General features: G+C 47.1%; 1 protein-coding gene across 4 annotated transcripts in view; it reads left to right on the top strand.

Moving 5' to 3' along the window:
• The window catches only part of ANKRD6 (ankyrin repeat domain 6), a 1,122,185-nt gene that overhangs the window by 233,071 nt on the left and 870,110 nt on the right, over nt 1-19,004 (top strand). For 3 of the 4 annotated variants that reach the window (XM_069606486.1, XM_069606494.1, XM_069606489.1), the window contains exon 2: nt 3,325-3,451. The exons of the other annotated variant lie outside the window; for it this stretch is intronic. The gene's annotated coding sequence lies outside the window, so the exon portion shown is untranslated. The remainder of the gene's footprint in view (nt 1-3,324; nt 3,452-19,004) is intronic. 4 annotated transcript variants of the gene reach the window in all.

Below are 19,004 nucleotides of genomic sequence, written 5' to 3'. Positions count from 1 at the left end.
CCTTGATCGAGACCACTTGATTCACATGCATTCTGCATTTTGGCAAGTATTGGTGGAAAATCATCATAGCTCACAAGATGCAACCAAAAGGCAACTTATCTTTTTGACTGAATTTCAGCAAGAGCCAACATGTAGAAGCATCAACTATATCATTTATTTTATACGCCATGGAAACTACGTGCATTTTCAGGCAGTGCAAAGGCTGTTCTCAGAACAGTTCCTTTAATGCGGACAGAATATACATGATCTTAACCTGTCCAACCTTGTTAACATACTGGCTAGGGATTGCTAAAATACTGTATTTCCCGTCAATCTCAAACATCCAGGTAAGCCCATATTTAATTATATTTGGAATAGACCTTTACACGTCTTCTGCCTCGGGCAACGTGGTCGATCATCAAGTGGTCATTTCATGGCCCTCGTTATGGGGTACTTGCTGGTGGCGGATTCAACAGAGTTGGGGTTCGTGGTGATCAGCGAATGCATTTGTAATTTATCACAGTACATATTTCTAAAGCTGTTATATGCTTGTCAACCTGCTTAGTCACAAATAAATGCTTCTATTGTGGTGACAGCAGTTATTAGGAAATTAAACTGTGGGTTCATGGGTGCCAGCATTTGATTTTCACTAAGGGGGCAGAAATTCCACCACCTATCTCAAAATATTAGAAGGCTACCACCCCAACCCATCACCTGGCTGAACACATTTTATATCACTTGGTATTTTAACAGGAATTGCAAGATGTGATATGATTTACAGACAATTTTATATATATAAAATCTTAGCAACAGTGCCTCAACCTGCTGAGCTACCCTGATAACCTTCTGCTGTAGGGCATGTTGATGGATCCCTTAATGTGTTCAAAATCGCTGCATTAACAAACAACAGTGCAGTTAATGTACATGACTTCAAAGTCAACAGTATTTAATCCCCAGCCACACTGACCCTATGTATAGATTCATTGACGGTGTACCAGTGGCGGCATCTCCATAATGGGCGAGGGGTGACAACCCACGGGCACTCTAGCCCATTATGGAGGAGCCAATGAGCAAGCCCAGTGTAAACACTGAACACTCTCATGGCTGCTTTTTGCAGCTGGGGGAGCGCTCCTCGGCTGGCTTGAACTGTTAAGAGAAAACACAGTTTCCTTTTTGACAGTTTTGTTCACCAGCCTTGCATATCCAATGAGCTATGCAAGACCAGGGGCGTTTTGCTTCCCCAACCTTGCATGGCCCATTGGGGATGCTAGCTGAGGAACTGCAGGTTTGTATGAACGATGGCAAGCGCTATTTTGCTCCTCGCACAAACGGAGCGGCCCACTCCATCATCAGCGCTCTGGCTCTTGCGCACATGTGCACGAACCAGGAAGCACTCTTTGCTTCCTGCTTCCTGTTCATGCTACACGGAAGCTGGAGTGCTGGGAGGGAACATCAGGACTGGGGCAGAAGTTATGTTAATTTAAATATGTGTATGTATGTGTGCATGCTTGTGTTGTGTGTAATGGCTGAGTGTATGATGATGGGTGTGCATGTGAATGAGTGACTGCATGATGTGTGTGAAGGTTGTGTGAATGTGTATGCGTGCGTGTTTGTACTGGCGTGTGGATCTGATTTTGGCAGGACAGGGGTTGTGCATCAGCCAAAATCAGCTCCCTATTTGAGGCGCTGTGGAGGCCCAGGGAGGTATGCATGGTATTTTGTTTTACTGGCCATCTGTGATGATGTCTAGTAAACATACCATGCCTATTCCTTGGGGCCCACCAGCACCTTGCATGCACCCATAATCACATTGTGTGTGTGCGAGGCACTGGGGGACCCAGAGGACAGGCGTGGCATTTTTTACAGGGCATCTGTGATAAATCAAGTATGATAAGTGTTACTATATAGCTAAACTGGCATTTGAATGCACCCAGTCTAGCCATGTATTACTGTTGCATGCCTTTTTGTATTGGGCATCTTTGATAAAGTAAGCATGATAAGTGCTATTGTGTAGCTCGACTGACATTTGTGTGCAGCGAGTCTACCCATTTCTTACTGTGGCATGATATATTGTACTGGGCATCTTTGATAAAGCAATCATGATAATTGTTATTATATAGCAAGAATGGCATTTTAATGCAGCTAGTTTGGACATATTTTCAGAATGTGGCAGGGCATTTTTAATGGTAATGCCACCTGGAATATGTTCTTACGAGGGGATAATGCCATATTTTGGCAGAAGAAGTTTGACATGATTTCTTTTAGTATCATTACTGGCATTACGTGTAAAGTAAACATGAATATGTGCTTAAATGAGAATACTGGCATATATTGGTGCAACCAGCATGGAAATGTATGGGCGCAGCCAGCATAAACATGTTTTTATACTGGCATATATTGTAGGCAAAGGCAACCTGAAAACGTGTTGGCAAAATGCTCCTCTGCACTGTTGGTGACTTGCATCTATTGGATTTTTCCATGCGTTACCGTACAAAACCAATTACAAACTAGTTGGCATTTTACCCAATATCTGCACCATTTTAAGCCATTATTTTAAAAGAATCTCTAGGTGGGAAGCCCCCAACACCTCGTAATTCGTTTGGGCTCCCTCGCTACACTCCATCACACTGGCCTATTTGAGGGACATTTTCACACCCTCCAATAAAAAAATTCACCAGCCGGCACTGGGGTGAACAGCCAGAAACTGAAAATTGTGAACAATAGTACGGGGGAAAATTGAGGATTCCTGCAACCATTGCTAAAGAACCAAGGGAGCAGTTGCCTCCTTTCCCCCTATGCTTGACGTATTTATGTGGTATTTCATCTGTTAAACAGACTGTCCTTAACTGTCATTTGAAACTAAGGTATGGGGAATAGCTCTTCTGTTAAAATATTTTCGACTAGCTATTATTTAAAACTGAGCCGGAAGTGATGTCTCTTCTGCTAAATCTGACCTCGAACTACACATGATTTGAAGCTGTGCTGGGAGTGATGTCTGCTTGAAGTAAAAGAATGCAGTCTCTTGCTGACTGCAAGGGCATTTTTGCATTTGTTGAACATGAGTTCACTTTTTAGGATGTATATTAACTTGATGGAAAACATTTATTGCATTAAACCTACTAGGAACATGCTTAATGCCGTGTTTTTTTAACCAGATTGGCAAAATATAGGTATACTTAAACCAGTTTGGCCTGTTGACCCTTATTTGATGTGCCATCACCGCGCCCCACCATGTTGTATTTGTGCCCCGGGTTTGTCCCCCCTAATACTGATTTCTAGTGACGCTGCTGCTCCTCTCCTGGTCTCACGCTTCCTTCACCTCATCCCTTTGAACATCTGCTGCAGGTTCCTGGCTCTTCCCTTCAAACCAGCTGGACGCCATTGAAAAGATGTGCTCTTTGGTGAAGAAGACTCTGAGGCACCATGTAGAGAAGTGAAACTTCTTTACTGAAGTCCAAGGTTACAGAAGCAGGTAAGTTGTTCCGTAAGTTTTAAAGAAGACAAAAGAGAAATCCACCGGCACCCTCTCTCACAGGCACTCAGCTCACCAACTGACAACCAGGGAACACTCATAGGCACTCACACACAAACACTCCACTCATGAACATTCACGTGCATTCCACATAGCTTGCATGCACACAGCACCAGAGCAGGGGAGAACCAAGACATAACAGTATTCCTCCTTCTAAGCGCCATACCAGGGGGCAAACCCATGTTGCACGACATGGTCTTGCTCCCAAGGCAAGCGCCTTGAGCACATATACTCTCTCTCACACACACACACACACGAGCACACCCAGGCAACATTTGCGCTCCAGCAAAGCCAAGGAGGCTGTGGCCTAGCGGTTTGGTTTGAACTTTTCCCTTTTTGGCTGGAACAAGACTGATTTGCATACTGTGGCTGCCATTTTGTATTTGCACTGATGGACTGGAAAAACAATATAATACAGTCTTTCAGTATGACTTGACAGTAATATTGTGCCACATAGTGGCAAGTTGTGTGGCAAATCTGAGTCAGACTAATGATACTATTTGATTCCCAGATATACTGCTCGGAAATCATTCCTAAATATGGTCTTAAAAGCATTCCCTCACTATTTTTTGTATTTCCTTCTTTATTGCACACAATCATTTTACCACACTTTTTGTGTATATATTTAATTTATTTTCCGATTTTCCTTACTTCTCTCACAAAACCGCCTTAAACAAGCAGCTCATCGAATTCTATACTTTAATATTGCTTCCAACATCTGTCTCACACTGTTAGCAAGCATTGGTGACGACAACAGTTTTGACTTTTGTGTAAGCATGGACTAGGCATTAGCCTGCCAGTGCAATAATGGTGTTCCCGGTCTAGAATATGGCAACAACTCGACAATGGTGCGAGTACCTGGGTGTACGTCAGTGCCTGGCCACTGATTATCCAATAGCTACACACAAGGCAAAACTGTTGGCTTTGTCAGCACATGTCTTTTAGCTGGAATTTAGTGCAAGGAACAGGTGCAGGAACACAGATGGCTCATGAAAAAAGTGGCTGAAGGCCGACTTAATTAAGACCTTTTTATTACCTGGCTCCCATGACAGCTGCAAGTAAGACATAGAAGTATTACTGGCAAGCCCTACACAGAACAAAGTTTAATTTTACTGTGTGATAGGACTAGCCCAAAGAGATCCCAAGGCAGGAAGGTTTTAGGCAGGAAGGGTCATGTAGTGTATGGGAATGGCCGAAGGGACTAGCATAGTCATGGACAGTCAATGGGTTGGTTAGCAACCAAACAGCACCATAAACGGTGTCATTCCTTGCACCCCACCCCTCTCATATCTGTACTCCCAGTTTTGCCTTATAACCAGTGCTTTAAATGGGCCGGTCCTACACAGCCCTCAGTATCTGCACTTCTTATTTTGGAGAAAACGGGTGCCTGCACAGCCCAAAGCCAAAAGACAGTGCCGGCACTCTACTACATGGCGAGATGAAAACAAAAGCATTTCATTTAACTGGATCACAAAAAAATGTACGACGCTCCTGCTGCCTCTGCTGTTGAAAGTGTGCTTTACCCCTCCTGACTCCCTCACCCGCAGTGTTTGTAATGTCTCCTTTAAGTCACCCCGGCAGAACGAAATGAGAGACCCAAGCAGCCCCAGAGCTGCCAAGCGCCATTTTCCTAACTGGGCATTACCTGTTGGCCATGGGGTCCCTTGAGAGGAGTTGTCATACGGAGCACGAATTGATTTGGAAAGCCTGGGCAATTCCGTGTTCTAATGATATGTTATGTGGATTTATACCGTGCCCTGCTGCCACCCAAAGGCAGTCTCCAGGCGTTATGTAAATGTTTATATAAATGGAACTGGGATACACATGACTTATTGTTGCAGAGCCACATCCATCACCAGTTTCCGATCAAATCCCTTATAAATAGCACAGGGGCAACGCGCTGGTCTTGGAAGCAAGACCACGCAGAGCAGCAGAGGTTCGAACCCGCGCTTATAACGGGTATTGGACACGTTATAAAAAAAACAATAAAATAAAAAAGTAGTCAATGAAAGCGAGCAATGATAAAACTCGCCTTTTACAGCGTAGTTTACACCTATGAAGTCTGTTAGTTTGACATGCAAAAAAGAGTCATTTTATATCTAAAACGAGTCATTTTATATTGCTACTCAATTGTTATTAACACAATGCTAACAACAACCTGGAAGTTTGTTTGCAGAATCCCCTATTCACTGCATAAAGTGTGTGAGCCTTGGCAAATAATGTAATTTCACTGTGCATTAACTGCCTGCAAAAATGGGGGAGTCCTCGACGAATGCCATCTTTTGTACATTATGCTCATGTCAAAACAAGACAAATTCGGTCTGTGATTGGTGAGCATCTTTGAGAGATGGTTGCACTTGGCTGAAAGAATCGTATTTATAATGTATGACTTAATAGTGAACCTTTATACTGAGATTTTGGTTGGAATTACTAAGATGTTTGTGCACAGCACGCACCAAAGACCATGCTCAGAAAAAAACAGACTTACTTACGCAGAGAGTGTGAGAACAGAACTGAAGTGAGAACGAGACTCGAAGAGCAAGACACACATAGAAAGTTAGACAAGTGGAGAGCTGCGCAAATGGAGTGTGGGCGGCAGAGTGTGAGATGAGCTGAAGTGGGTCAATGTGTAAGAGCGTCTTTCAGGCCCTTCCAGGCTGAGCCCTGGCGCACGTATGGCCCGATTCATGGAATCTTTAGCACACTGCAAAGTCACTGTGCACTGCTACAAAGTACACCCCACATGATTCACGGAACTGTGCAAAGTGTATATTTTCAGTGCAAAGTGCATTTATACTGCAAACGTTACTTTGCACCGTTCCATGAACCAGGCTGTGTGTTGGCAGTGCAAGGTGACTTTGCAGTGTGCTAAAAAATGCCATGAATCGGGCCCTTAAAGTCTAGATAGGTGAGCACCTGTACTTCATTTTTTCCATTTAAAGCACTGCTCATATCTAGTAGCAAAACTAGAAAACACCTAGAGACCAGATTCATTTTAACAGTGCTGGGAGTTCTATGCCACGTACGCCAGGCATGAGGCCTGCTCACACTGCCCTTGACCCAGGTGAGCGGGTACAGATAAGCGCAGAGGCTGTGTGGCTGGGTTTGGCCCAGGGCGTTTCTCACTTATGGCTGGGGTTTTGTCAGTCGGTTCCAGTGGGCTGGCGGTCGAGGTTGGCTGACTATGAAGGGATTTGCAGGCGTTTCACTCACTGCCCATCAATCAGGCTTCCGTCTCGTGCTTTTCGTCCAGCCCCCAGTCTGCGCCTCGGCATTCCTCTACATGGAAACGTACACCTGGCCTGGAGCCTTTTCTGGGAACACGAAGCCTCGCCGTACTGGCCTCCCCGTCTCCAACAAGCACCAATTATGCTCTCCCTGAGGCGCCTTCCCACGCACCATGAAAGAGGGGTTCGGTCCTGTTTCTGATTTACAGAGCTAATTTGTCATGAATAGGGCAGCTTCTGCGGCACGGGCACTGCACCCCCATGATGTTTCTTACTTTCCTGGGGGGAGATCAGCCAAGGCGCTGCCTCACTTTGATGTGAAATGTTAAAGGACTGAGAGAACGGTGCTTTGCAGAATGCTGCTTGTCAGAGGCATAGAGGTGCTAGCCCCTAACAAAGTGAAGGGACACTAATAATTGACACCAAAACAAGAGTGGAGTGTAAACATGACAGGGTTTATTCTAAGAGTCACTTAGCGGGGGCATCCCATTGCCACGGCTCCCCCTCCTCCCTTCCCATTCCGACCCGCCCTGCTTGGGCCAGCCCCCCACACTCCTCCGTACCTGCCCCCCCCCTAACCAGAAATAACAAGCACACAATTTTGTAAGGTTGGAAATCTTAATGCCCCAGCAGCTTTATTTGTATAAAGTCTTGGAGTTATCTTACAGGCGATCCATAAATTCACCACACCACGGGTTCTTCTACGCTGTGTGAGGCTACCTAGGTAAGCGTCCCTTGTCCCCCCCCCCCCCACTGTCGCGTCCGGTGGACGCCTTGGGTTGAGCCCGGCCCTTGCTACCGGCTTCTCTCTACCCATGGCCATTCGATGTGTTGTCTTGTATCGCACTTCTTGACATTTCCCCCCTTTGCTCTAAGGTACCTGTTTCTAACCCCCCCACCCCCCCGACACTCGTCTCGGTGTCGTATGTCCTGGTTCTGGCTAAAACAGGCAGCCACTCTGGTGCCATGCTATTACGTAGGTTCCTATACAGACACCATTTACCGGTGCCACACAACATCACTTACCCCACATACGTATTCTTTACAGACTCCACCTTCCGGTGCCAACTAACACATTTCTACCTGCCTATACAGTCATCGCTTTGCGATGTCCAGCTAACCTAACCTAGCGCACATTTCAACTCTACCCTAGGCTCCTGTCCCCCCAATGCTGCTTCTACTCTAGCCCTACCTCCATGCCTCAGGCCCCCCAGGTGTCCCCATTCCGCCTTGCGGTCCCCGGGGCCGAGCTTCGCCTTATTACCCGTGCTCGCAGTGCCCTCCCCCCTAGGCCTACTTCCAAGGTCTTACCCAGTATCGAGGTCTTACCCAGTATCCTCACTCCCGTCGAGTTCCGTGGCCCCTAGCCCTCCCCCTCTCTCTCTCCGGCTTGCTCCTCCCCTCGCTTGGTGCCATATTCTTATACCTTACGCGGTGGGCCACCCCCCCTGACTTTCTCCCCCTGCAGTTCCTTGGGCTCCATTCTCCCCCAAAGACCCCCGTTCTCCCGCTTTCCCCCAAGTACCCCGTCTCTTATCCCCCAGCATTGGGCCTGCCCCCCCTTCGCTTCCTTGGACCTTGTGCCCCCCACTGTTCCCTCTTGTCGCCTTCCAGCCCTGTCTTTGACCCCCCACCTCCCCCTCTGTGTCTCCCTCCTTCCGTAACTGACTTCCCCCTACTGTTTTGTTTGGCAACGTTACCTGAGCCCCCATACTTTGCTCTTGCTCCCCCCCGACTTCCCTTGAAGACCTTTGCAGTGAGTTTGAGTTTTATTTTCCTCCCCCCACCCCCGCATTTTGGGTTGGAAATGGCTTCCAAGTCTCCTAAATCCCTCCCCTTTTTCCCCAGGGCCTCCCCTGAGTCTGGTACTCTTGGGGCGTCCCCCCCCAGCCTGCACAGGTCGCTCCCCTTCAGGCGCTCCTATCCGTTGCTTGTCCTCCGGCCCTCACCCCCTTGATGAGGGGTGGTAGTGGGGGGGAGAAGCCCCTCCCCCTTCCCCCAGGCCAGCACCCCAAGCGGCCCCTAAGTGCAACCCGCATTTTTTAGGGCCTCCCTCCATTCCAAGGACATGAGTGCGGTGCCCACATCGGACAGGTGTGTTTTGTCTCCACTGAAATAACCGGGTACCTTTAAGGTGATAAGTGTGTGCCGGACCCATACCATACCTCTACTTTTCAAGAAACCCCCCATCCTGGAGTTGGCCTTTCTCCTCGTCACCTCTATTGCCCCGTGACGTTGTGCCCCTCCCCAATCTTGCCTAGGTATCATTTCCGATCACATGACCTCGGTGCCCTGGAACAGCCCCCCAATCCTCGTCAGGAGCGATCTCAGGAGTTCCATCAAGTCCCTTCTTCCTTTCGCCACCAGGTCGTTGCCCCCGATGTGTAGCAACAAAATGTCGGGTGGTGGGTGTTGCTGAGCCGCTTGTTCCAATGTGACCCATAGTTGGTTGATTTGAAGTCCTGCCTTTGCGATCCAATTAATCTGTGTGTTGTGGAGGCCCAGGTTGCCGTCCCTGAATGCTGTCTTTGCTCTTACTGCTGCCCTGGACATGAAGGAATGTCCCATGACCCATACCCGGGTGGTTTCTGTAGAGACATGAGAGGAGCTTTAGCATCCTGCACGGTTTTTCCCAGGCGCCGCTGGTCCTGCCCCCCGCCCCCACTGGGCCGCATCGTAGGTTATCGTACGTACCGTTTGAATTTGTCCGAGTCCCATCTCCCAATCTTTTTGACCGTGTGCTCCCTTAAGCCCTCCCTGCTCGCTGTTGTTGCTGCGCCTATGCGGAATGAATGAGTGGAATATAGTGCCGGGTCGACACTGGATCTTGCCCGGGTTGCAGCTAACACCCTTCTGATTTGAAACTGTGTGAGGGGCGCCCCATCCTCATGTGTGAACAAGTAGCCTGCTCCTCCACCCCTGGCTGCTAAGTACACCGCCATGGTCGCCATTGGGCAGAAGGCTTCCTGCCCTAGTTTTGCCAGTGCCAGCTCACAGCCCTTGGCCCCCTGGTCTGTCTTGGATAGCCTTATGGTGACGTGCAATATATCTTCCCTTAATGATACGTCACCAACCAGCAGGGCCCTGTGGGTGTGGTCTCCCTTTGCTCTTGCCACCAGTTTGCTGACCCGTAGTGCTCCGAAGAAGGCCAAAGCAAAGTATGCTTTGAACATGGTGCTCTCATGCCATGAGTAGCAGACCGCTGCGGTTGCAGACATGACTTTCTTTAGTAATTTGAAATCGATGGGTCTCCTCTCTGTCGCTGTCTGTGGTGACCCCTTGTCCCTGTCCCAACCTTTCAGTGCTGCCCTCACCAGGAAGCCTTTGGTTGGATCATGGCGCTCTGTTAGTTGACTGTGAAATGCCACCGTGCTGAGGTGCGCCGTGAGCCATGACCTTGATTTCCCCACCCCTTTGGCCCAGAGCACAAAACCGTCCACCTTCTTTTCATCGCTACATTCCCCCATGTCTTTCGTGATCACCAAGAAGGTGTTAAAGTTGGCCCTGTATCTGGCTCGTGTGCCTTCCGCCAATGATCTTGCGGCTAGCTGTCGCATTCCTTCTCCCAACTCACTAGTTGCCACAGTCGGTCGTTGAACGTAGTCATGGTGGGCAGTGCTTGTGGATGCGCTTTCTGGAACCGTGTCATCTGTGAACGAGAAAGGGCGTCGGCCGCTGTGTTGTGTGGTGCGCTTTCACAGCTGCATTCATGTTTAGACATTTGCGGACCAAATGACGCAGCAAGCACAGAGTGGCGGGGCATCGTGCTGAATTGGTGTTTACCACCTGGACTACTGCCATATTGTCTGACCAAACCACCAGGCGTTTGTTCGACAATTTGTGCGACCAAATATGCAGTGCCGCGACCACCGGGAATAATTCGAGTACGGTTATGTTTTTGCTCAAGCCATTCCTGTTCCATGCATTCGGCCAGTCGCCCCTGCACCATTCCCTACCCAAGATGGCCCCAAACCCCACCCGGCCTGCGGCGTCGGTGAACAGCTGCAGCTGTGCGCAAGCTGTCCAAGGTGACTGCCATCGGCATACCCCGTTGAAGTCCCTCAAAAATGTGTGCCATACCTTCAGATCCTCCCTCAGGCCTGTCCCCATGCATATGTTGTGCCAGCCCTTCGCTGTACCCCCAGTTGCTACTGCCAGCCGCCTTGCAAAAACTATCCCTGCCGGGATGACCCTGGCGGCAAAGTTAAATTTACCAACTAAGGATTGGATGGTTTTTACAGTGATCCTGTCACTTGATAGCGCCGTATTGATGTCAGCCATAAACCCCTCTATCTTATCGCTGGGTAAGCGGCATGCCCCCGCCTCCGTGTCTATTTCAATCCCCAGGTAAATTAATTTTGTGCACGGTCCTTGCGTCTTTTCACCTGCTAGTGGTACCCACAGATCCTCGGCTAAGGAGATGACATTTTTTAATAGTGAGGGGCATACGTCTGAGTCCCGCCTACCCACGAAGAAGAAATCATCCAGATAATGGGTTTTGCCTCCCCTGCTCTCCCGTTTGTCCAGTGCCCATTCCAGAAAGGAGCTGAAAACTTCAAAGTACGCGCAGGAGATACTACACCCCATTGGCATGCATTTGTCTACATACACCTGCCCTGAAATTGAAAACCCAGTAGGAAAAAACTGTCCGGGTGCACGGGTAATATCCTGAAAGCTGCCTCTATGTCCACCTTTGCTAGTAGAGCCCCCTTTCCCGCTATACGGGCCAGGCAGACCGCTTGCTTGAAAGACGCATATGATACTGAACAGTCCGCCTCCTCCAACCAGTCGTTGACCGACCCCCCTTTTGGGTGAGATAGGTTGTGGATGAGGCGGAATTTGCCCTTTTCTTTCTTTGGTACGATCCCTAATGGTGAAATAATCAGATCATTCAATGGTGCTGACTGGTACGGGCCCGCTATCCTGCCCAATGCCAGTTCTTAACTGATCTTGTCCCGGGCCACCTCAGACCACTCATTGATTGATTTTAAGTTGTTCGCTGTTCTGGCACCTATGTGCCCTTTGTAGGGGATGTGGAACCCTGTTGTGAAACCCCCAGCCAGCAGGTCTCTTTCTTGAGACAAAGGATACCGTGATAGGCAAAGGAGCAACCAGTCGACCTTTTTCGGAGAAGGACCTTTACTGTCCAGTTTGTTGCCCACCCCCCCATTTCCGCCCCGCCCTTGTCCCCTGGCGGTCCTGTATTACCCTTGTGGCCTTGCTTGTTTGCTCCAGCCGGTGTGGGTGCCTTTGACCATTCTCTCCTCGCAGTACCAGATAAATAGCCACCTTGAAGAAGTAAATGTTTATTTTAATGTACAGAAAGCTTGCTCAGACATTTATCATTGAATGTAATAAACAACAGTATGGAGCCTGAAGCCTTGCGCCCTCTGCTTGAAAATTCTTATTGTGCCTGCTTCATTTGTTCGTTTGCCATCGCCCGTCCCCTACAACTTCTTGCTGGGTGGCCTTGTGCGCCACACAAAGAGCATGAATGCCTGAACTTGAAGTTAACGCCCCAATTGCATAGGCCGTCATTGTAGAATCTGCAATAGAGCGGGGCCCTTCCATTGGGATGATTCCCAAGCCCCCCACTCCCTGCCCTCGGAGCCCCTTGTGCTTAGCTGGCCCCAGTTGCCGTCAATGCTGCTTCCGTAACGGACCGGCCCAGTTGTGGCATGTTGTTCCCGTGTCCCCATGTGGCTGGCTCTGCCTTTCCTTCCCTTGATGCCCCCAGTTTGGGTGCTAAGGGTGCCATGGAAGTTCCCGCCCTCCCTATCGAGAATCCCTCATCTAGATCAGCACTGTGGTTGGTGCACCCCCCCCGCTAGAATAATCGTGCCGTCTGCCTGCTCAATGGTCCCCCTGGTGGACCCCAGCCAATCCTCCACAGATTTGTGGTCCCATTTGAGGTCAGGGTCGTGTTCCATCCTGAGTTTGAAGCGCTGGTCCCTCAGGAGCCATTTGTTGCCCCCCAGTTGGTTGTGTTCGTGTATGACGCATGCCCTGTACCCCTTTAACAGGTCTTTTTGATGGATTGTTTGAGCCAGTATCGTGAATGCAGCCAGCCAGTTCCCAGTGTTTACGCTGGTCTTACTCTCTTCCTGGCCTTCACTGTTTCTCTCGCACCTGATTCTTGCAATGTATCTTGGCCTTTCATATCATGCTCAAGAAGAGACAATAAATCTATGAATTTCCCCGCCCATATCTGGTTCTTTACCCATACGGGGAGGAGCCAGGTGGAGTAATCGTCCCCTGTTGCGGCTGGTCATTTGGTAAGGCTCTTTGTGCCTGCCCCCCCTGTCCACGTTCCCCTGGGTGCCCGCCCCGCTCCCTACCGCTGCGCTGATGGCTGCCCTGCTATTGCTTGCCACTTGATCCTTCCCTCGCCACACATTGCTTGTCCCTGTGGCGACTGGCCCCTTGTTGTTGGCAGCTAAGGGGGCTGGTGTGGTTTTTGCTTCTTGTAGTGCCAACACTGCCCTCGCAATCATTTGTATAAGTTCAGGCTCACCATCCCTGCTCGAAGGCACAATGCTCTGGCCAGCCCCCGCCTCCCTGTCAGGTGGAGTGACCAGCTTAGGCAAGGTCTTGGGCGTGAGATTCTGAGGGTGTGGCGTGGGCAGAGGAGCTTTGGGGGCGCTATGGGGGCCCGCGGGCGGCGCCCCAAAGTGTGCCTTTAATGCAGCTAACTCCTCCTCCAGATACCTTTTTGTTTTCTTTTGGTGTGTGCCCCCGCTTGTCTTCGCCGTTTTTTTTCGTCCGGTGCTAACCTCCTGACCGCCATTCGGTGGCGGTAGGTCGGCCCCATTGCCGATATCATTGCATGAAAGGTCCTTGGCCTCAATGATTATTTTGTCCGCCTCCGGGTTGGACCCTGCGGTTGTGTTCATATTGGTCGATGATGGGCCGCCCATCCTGGCGATGGCCACCTTCCACCCTATGACCTCTGCGAAGGGCGGCATATTCTGCCCATGATTGGGCGTTCATAAAACGCCCTGCCGACGATGATCCCGCCACTTCCTCCTCCGTATGCCCGTCCTCCAATAGTACAAGTTCTACGACGTCGAGCCCCGTGTTAAAGGTGTTTGCGTGAATCGACTTGTTGATCTATTCGAAAACAAAATGGTCATAATGTGCACTCGCACTGTACCCCACAGCATTCTCTTATAGCGCGAGAGACTTTGCATCCCTGCTCCCCTCATCGCAGCTCGCGGCTTATGGAGAATACAAACGGTGCACCTGCACCAAGTGACCGCATGGCGCCATGCTCCTCATTCCGCCTCCTCCAACAAAGAAAACCCATCAAGCCGAATGCGGACACGTGGCGACCCATGCACAGCAACCCAATGTAAGCGAACAGAAGTTGTGAGTCCGTACCCACTGCCCTGCCCACCCCGCAAAAGGCATATCCCGTTGACTCGCTATACCCCTAGAAATGAGACATTAGTGACCGTCCCACCCTTTCGACTACAATTCGTGACATGTTGAGTTAGGCATGCATCCAACGGCGTCCCAGCGCCCAAGAAGCAGTCGCAATTAACTCCTTGTAACCACTCAACATAAGAACATTTCCTTGAATATCGCATTGCAAACCCTTAAATTTCCAGCAATGCCCCCCATTTCCCACACTTCAAACTATGCCAAGCACCTGTACTTCCAAACTGTGCCAAGCGCAGCGACCACCAAATAAAACATTGCAGCAGCACGACTGATTCCCAAACAGTTGCGGATAGGCGAGTTGTAAAACCATCCCAATACAAATATTCATGGTTGTAAAACCATCCCAATACAAATATGCATGGTATAAACAGGTGGTCGGGTCCCAAGAAATTCCCTGCGCCGTGGATTGGACACTTTACATATATCTCGTAGACTCCTTATTCCCAATTCGTCCCCAATGTATGGCTTAACCGCCTCGACCATCCACGCTCTTTGGCTTGTCTCCCAACCAAACTTTCGCCCATCGATGCACCCTGCATGTACCCATGCTCACATCCAAACAAATAGATAACGTCGCTACCAGGTTAACCATGCGGCCAGGCGCAGTATTCCTAACTCCAACCCCTCCTCCAGCAAAGAAAGCACCGTTAGCCAAGTTTCGACATGTGGCGACCCGTGCACCGCACGCACAGCAACCACATGTGTCCGACAACATTAGGCCATGCCTGGTAAACAAATAACTTTACCCCAACAGCGATGCCCACAACCCACCAGGCCTTTCGCAATTAAATCATTGTCACCACTAGACATGCAACATTCCATAATTACAACCGCTTCGCCCCAGCATGGTCCCAACGTCCAAAAAAAAAACCCAAACCAATGGTATTTCAGAATTTTAATAACGAGACCATCCCGCAAATTCCTCCCTGTAACAGCTAAACATGTAAACATTTAGTAGTCCTTGCATTGTAACCCCTTCGCCCCAGCGCGATCCAAAATGTTCAAACCCCCCTCCCCCTTAGCAATCAACACATGTAAACCGCGACCATCCCGCTCCAGGGGTTGTGTCGGCCAAATTAACATTGCGGGTCGGACCTGAGTCCTCCCTCCCATCGGCCAGGGGTGCAGCCCCAATTTCTCAAGAGTCCCACCACCCTGCCGCTCCTTGGCTTACCGCGCCATCGCCCACCCCTCTCCCGTAATCCGCTTCAACTCCCGTGCCCCCGCCCGGAAACACTTGTGGACATAAGGTAAATGTGATCAGTGAACTGCGCCAATTTGCAAAAAATACATCAAACAGTTGAGTTATATTTTTAATTCCATTCCACAGCCTGACACGTGTTTCGAGCAGAGCTCTTCTTCAAAGGCTGTGCATCAAATTACAATTTAAAGCCATTAACATGTTCACCATTGTATACACATCATACCAATTGGGCAAACACATAGGGGTTGAAAGGGGGGAAATGGCCAAAAACATGAATGTGTGATACATAACAGCATTGTTTAAATCATTACAGTATTACAGAATCAATATGATTGGATAACCATAAATGATAAAGAAAAAATTAAAATTGGTTCAATGAATTACCGTTTCCAAAAGACATCCATCCGGTTCCGAAACCAATGAGAAGGATGACAAAACAACATGATAAGAAAATAAGTGCGGTGCGGTGACTAAGCAATCCTGGATAAGTTAATTGGCTGAACCATCAATAATAATTCTAAAATATCAAGGTATATTTACCGATGATCCTTGTCCAAGATGAATAATCTGTACAACAAGAATTAATGTCCAAAGTCACAATTATTGCAAGATGCCATGATTGTTAACAAATATAAATATGACAAAAACCGAAAAACCAATATTGCCAATGTATTGCACTTACCAATAGTGCGGTTAACTCTAGGGAACAATTCCAGAACTAGACAGGAATAAATTGAATATGCCAATAAGTGTTAAAGCACATAACCCATCCGAAAAGGTTTTAAATATTCCACAACACATTGTGTGATGAAAGTAAAAGAATTACCTTAATGTTAATTGCAATTGCAATGACTAATAATGGTAAACCGCAAAAATCCACGAAGGAGGGGGGAATGTTGCCCACGAAGATACAATAGATCAGCCAATTCAAAGTAGCCCAGATAATAAAAGTCAGTTGACAATTGAACAATTAGCAGAAAAAGGAAAAAGAAACGAAGCACGGAGTTAGGTGAATGAATGGAGAACGAACATAATTAAGTTGCAGGGACCGTGTCGAAGGAGCAGCATCTCACTTACCAGCCTTCTGGCAACAACTGTATCCAAGGGAGAGCACGCGCGCGAGATGCAGCTTGTGTGGTTAAACAGGAAAGCTAGGTCGCGAGAGCAATACCGTAACAAAACATCCAGCGGCGGCCATGTTGGGTGAGGAAACCTCTGGCTGCCAGTCAACCCTCAATAAAGACAGACTAATGAGCCTGAATTGGCAATCGGACCTACAAAAATAATTTGTGTGATTATATCTCTGGCGCAATTACATACAATGTTAATGTTGTATTAGGAATTAGAAATAATGCACTGGTAATGTTGTGCATCCTGGTTGTGTAATCTACCGCACAAACTTGTTAACTCATCACAGCACATAATTCACGGTAAAATTGCCTCCCATTGAGCCAAAGTAATAATAAGTAGCATTAAGAACAAAGTAATGGTGTGTAGCCACCTACGGTGTCAGCGGCACTAGCAGCCAACCTACTAATAGCACCCAATATAAGCATATATTTAATAGCTAAAAGGATTTTGAAAACCAATTATACAAGGGCCAACTATACATTGGCCTAAAGATGAGTCGGTGACTATATAAAACCATATATAAGTCAAAGTTAATTTAGTTGAAAATAATTAGTAACATAAAAAGTTAGAAATTATCTGAAATACAGGTTGAATCATGAGAAAACAGAAATTATCAGAAATACAAATTGAATCATGAGAAAACATGAAATTCATGATCAGAATTGAGTCCACGAATGACCAGTCTGTGTTTGCAGATAAGCCTTGCTTCCAATTGTCTGAGCCTGAGTTCCATATTGCCACCTCTTTTGGAAGGACGTATCTGAGCCAAACCAATAAATCTTTAATCCTTGAAATCATCCAATTGATGTAGAGTCTGCCAATGTAGTGCCAGTGGATATTTAGCATCCTGTTTGTTCAAAGAGGCCAAATGTTCACGAATCCGAATTTTGAGTGGCCTAATGGTGCTCCCAATATAAAATAGACCACAAACACAAATAATACAGTACACTACAAACTTTGTATTGCAATTAATGAATGAATTAATTACATGCCTGCCTGTGGTACCAAAATCTAGAGATTCAGACTCAAATGTGTGTGAACACATATTGCAACTCCCGCATTTGTGAAAACCATTCAACCGCCCTTGGTCTAACCATGTTTTGGCAATGAGTGCTTGTGCCATAAAGGACGGGCATAAAAGATTTTTAAGAGTAGGGGCTCTACTGAATACTATTGATGGATGTGGTTCAAGTAGTTTAGTTAGATCATTGTCGAGATGGAGCAAGTGCCAATGACGTTTGAGTATAGCATACACACCATTACTATCACTGTTGTACCGAGTGATCAGTCTAATTTTGTTGAAGGGCATATCAGCTGAAAGTGATCTAGTTTTGGGTTTGAGTAAATCAGCTCTCTTCATACTAGACACTTCACGTTCAACCTTGGTTAGCAGATTTGGTTGATAACCACGTTGTACAAATTGGTCATGTATAAACGATTTTTCCGCATCAAAATCAGCATTAAGAGAACAGTTCCTTTTAGCTCGAATATATTCACCTTTAGGAATATTATTGATAACAGAACGTTTATGAGAACTGGATGAATGTAAAACTGCATTAACCGAAGTAGGTTTGCGAAAAGTTTTAGTGATAAAGCCAGTAGGGGACACGGAGACGTTCAAATCAAGAAAGTCTACAGAATCATTAGTAAAATTATGTATAAATTGCAAACCCCAGTTGTTAACATTCAGAAAATTAACAAACTCTCTTAGTTCTACTTCATTGCCAGTCCAAATCATAAAAACATCGTCAATGTATCTTTTTCAAAGATATATGAAGTGAAAAAAAATCCTTGTTCTGAAACACATACTGTTCTTCAAATTGGTGCATGAATATATTCGCCACAGAAGGAGCAAAACTAGCTCCCATTGCAATCCCAATTAGTTGTTGGTAATATGTATCATTAAAAAGGAAAACATTGTTTTGCAGAGCACAGAAAAGAAATTCTTTGATCATTTCAATATGAAGATGATATGATGCTGATTTGTGTCGGAAAATATAGGTAATACTGTCAATTGCTTTCTGATGATCAATAGAAGTATATAGAGATTTGACATCGAGTGTGACCAATAATACTTCAGAGATATATGGCAATTGTGCAAGAATGTCAAGAATATGCATGGTATCACGTATATATGTGGGTGTGGAGTGAACCAGTGGTGAGATACATTCATTAACATAGATTGAAATTGGTTCCAAGATTCCACCCTGCCCACTAATGATTGGTCTACCTTCCGGTATCTTATCAAACAGCTTGTGAATCTTGGGCAGAAAATAGGCGGTTGGCATTGTTGGTTTGTCAGAGAACAGAAAACATTTTTCCACATCGGTAATAATACCTAGTTTATACCATTTATCAATTAGAGAATTAACTTTATTCCGTATACGTGAAATAGGATTATTTTTCAAAATGGCATAACACCCAGGAGAATTCAAATGATCCAGTGCCATAGAGATGTAATCTGCTTTATCCATAATTACAACGTTAC

This window comes from Ambystoma mexicanum, chromosome 4p (assembly GCF_040938575.1).
Source record: "Ambystoma mexicanum isolate Mex_15411 chromosome 4p, UKY_AmexF1_1, whole genome shotgun sequence".
Taxonomy (NCBI): Eukaryota; Metazoa; Chordata; class Amphibia; order Caudata; family Ambystomatidae; genus Ambystoma; species Ambystoma mexicanum.
Note: the sequence above shows the minus strand (reverse complement) of the source record. Positions and strands in the feature narration are given on the sequence as shown.